The sequence below is a fragment of the Mauremys mutica genome, chromosome 26 (assembly GCF_020497125.1).
Source record: "Mauremys mutica isolate MM-2020 ecotype Southern chromosome 26, ASM2049712v1, whole genome shotgun sequence".
NCBI lineage: Eukaryota > Metazoa > Chordata > Testudines > Geoemydidae > Mauremys > Mauremys mutica.
In genome coordinates, this window is record NC_059097.1 from 6582499 (window position 1) to 6585963 (window position 3465).

Consider the following 3465-nt stretch of genomic DNA (forward strand, 5'->3'; position numbering starts at 1 on the left):
CTAACCCTAACCCAAACAACCCTAACCCAAACAACCCTAACCCTAACCCAAACAACCCTAGACCCAAACAACCCTAACCCTAGACCCAAACAACCCTAACCCAAACAACCCTAACCCTAGACCCAAACAACCCTAGACCCAAACAACCCTAACCCTAGACCCAAACAACCCTAGACCCAAACAACCCTAACCCAAGACCCAAACAACCCTAGACCCAAACAACCCTAAACCTAGACCCAAACAACCCTAGACCCAAACAACCCTAACCCTAACCCTAACAACCCTAGACCCAAACAACCCTAACCCTAGACCCAAACAACCCTAGACCCAAACAACCCTAACCCTAGACCCAAACAACCCTAGACCCAAACAACCCTAACCCTAGACCCAAACAACCCTAGACCCAAACAACCCTAACCCTAGACCCAAACAACCCTAGACCCAAACAACCCTAACCCTAGACCCAAACAACCCTAGACCCAAACAACCCTAACCCTAGACCCAAACAACCCTAGACCCAAACAACCCTAACCCTAGACCCAAACAACCCTAGACCCAAACAACCCTAACCCTAGACCCAAACAACCCTAAGATCGTTACCTGCCATTTAAGCCCACCCTCCAATGCTCTGACAATTACCTCCAATGGTACGGGCACTTGTCCGAACTTTGCTTCACAGCTACTTTGCAACCAAGGAAACACGGGGACACAGATTCTCTGCTGGACTACACAATGCTTTATTTATTCAACCAGGCATCCATTACAGTAAGAGCTTGCAAATATTGGACACTGCACAGGACTGCACACACATGCAGTAATACATAAATAAACCACCATACAACAAATCAGTAACACGAACATTAACATAAGCAACCCTGGCATTTCATTTCCATATACTTCTACATATCCCCCATCACATGTCCAAAACCATGCATCTATTGTGAGAGACAGGAATGGGACTTGACTGTACTTCCCCTAGCAACTGGCCAGCATGCTCCCTCTATAGCACCTCCATGTACAAAATGTTAAGTCAAAGACTGTCCGGGACAGTCCCAACCATGGTACAGTGCAGCGAAACAGCCAAAAGGCTGACAAATTTGTTATAACGTCAGCCTTCCGGCTGTTTGACTGCACTGTACCATGGTTTCAAAAATCACTGCAGTGATTTAGCACGCTACAATGTGGATGACTAAGGGGGTCATCCAATCACAACCAAAACTATACATTACAACATAACAAATACAGTATACACAGCAATATGAACAACATTCACAAACACTTCGGGATGCCCCAATAAATGATACAACCCTCAACTGTGTCCTCTTGCAACTTTGATGGCTAGAACATTCCAAGTGGCAAACAAACCATTCATTTCATAAAACAATTGCATTTTGTGCAAGTACTTATGTGGTGATGTTCCTGTAACTGACCAAACAAATGAACCCACCCTCTCCAATTCGAATCACAGAAATGACAATAATGCCATTTCATGATATAGTTGCTCAGGTATCTACCGGAACACAGTGACATCAGCCCCACTGCTCTACTACATTCTAGCCATCAAACAGACAACACTTCACATCTTGACCCAAATAATACAATATCAAAGCCCGATTGCTCCAAACAACACACACCAAAGTCTTCTCCAGAGACGCTGATAGTTTCCGACCACAGAGATGGAAATGGATTCCTATGAGAATAAGAGAAGAATTCACAGGTTCAATGACTTTGGATCAAATGCTAAACATCTCAGTTTCTACAACAAAAGTACATGTGATGCCCATTGACATGCACCCAGTGACAGACATTTCCCATCTCCAACATCAAACAGAACAACAAATGACAAATACTTAACTTGCAAACTTGACATCAAATCCACTTCCATTTTGGGAATAAGTACTTCATGTCCCCCACAGGCATACTTCTACTTCACTTGTTCTTTGCCCAACTGGACCCCCATCTTCACACAAAACCTACAATGATATAAACATTTCATGATGCTCACAGTACACACTGACTGACACCATGAAGACCATCTCAAACCATCTGCAATTACACACCCAGCACCTATTTCTGCATCACTCTTTTCCATTCCCCCACAAGCAAATGCAACACCAACTGCATAGACCGTAACACCTTCTTTTACAGATTATCGATACTACTACCCCAACATGTACATCCACATACGTGCATCACAAAGCGAGCAAGACTTTAAAAGAACAGCACACGATACAAAACACAGAAAAATATAACCAGATACTCACTCTTTTTCCACCAGATAGGGCCTCACATCTATCCTTCTTTCACAAACTGCACCTCTCAAAGCCTCTGAAGGATCTCCAAACACAAAATAATAATCCAACAAGGACTCAAAGTCAAACCCACAGACAATGCAACAAATCCCACCCTATTTCTTCAACAAACCATCTACGGGAACACAGGGATCACCGGTCATGAGATTCCCTCACCCTCCCTTGAACTGCAACTCTCAGTCCCATTACATATTTTCCACACTCGCCTGCCCACCGATACCCCTTCCCTGAGGAATATCAACACATCTCCATACCTACATCACACAATATATTCAAGGAAAGCTACTCAACATTTTAGGGCAAACACGACAACACTCTCACTAACCACCCACCTAAGTCCAACCTTCTTCTAGAGAACAAGCAACAACTTAACCCAAATATTGTCTTCTCCATCTGTTGTCTCACACACAAAACGGGTGATGAACCCATTCATCATAAGCCCACCTTATCTAACACAGAAAAGACCACACTCCCATCAACAGGATTGCACTAAAAGCTCTAACTTAACACTTACCTCATGGATGCAAACAGCTCCTCTGTGCCCACTGGCACCATACTTACAAGAACCCATGTAAACCAAATGGGGCACACTTGCTACGGCCCATTCCCTCAGTTCTGGACTCAAATACCCCTGTGGCACACAAACAATAAACACCAGATTAATGCTAATGGACACAACACCACAATACCACACTCCCTTTGCTAAACTAACCTATTGGACACCCCGAAAGAGCCCCAGCACATTCCTACCTACAATGAAGCAGCAACCAACTACTTCTATACATTTAAAATCAACATGCAAAATACTCACATTTACACAATACTCATGGCCCTTTCCCAACACTGACAGGGGCCCATCGGTAATTAGGATGCTCACATCCTCCTCAGAAAACCAACACCCAATAGGGGACAGACAAACAGGATAGTGGTGATCGGTGATGCAAACCCAGTGCCATGTATGAAAGAAGAAGGGAGAATGGAGCATCTCTAGTTACAGACAGGTCACTCTTCCATCAGTCAACTTCCTCCAGGGAAAACTCCCACTCCCATTCAATAAGCTGCCTCATGAACCCACTATAAACAGGCACGCTTTAGAGGACTCCCATCCCTACAGCCTCAACAGCATACATACTTTTTGACCATCAAACCCTCC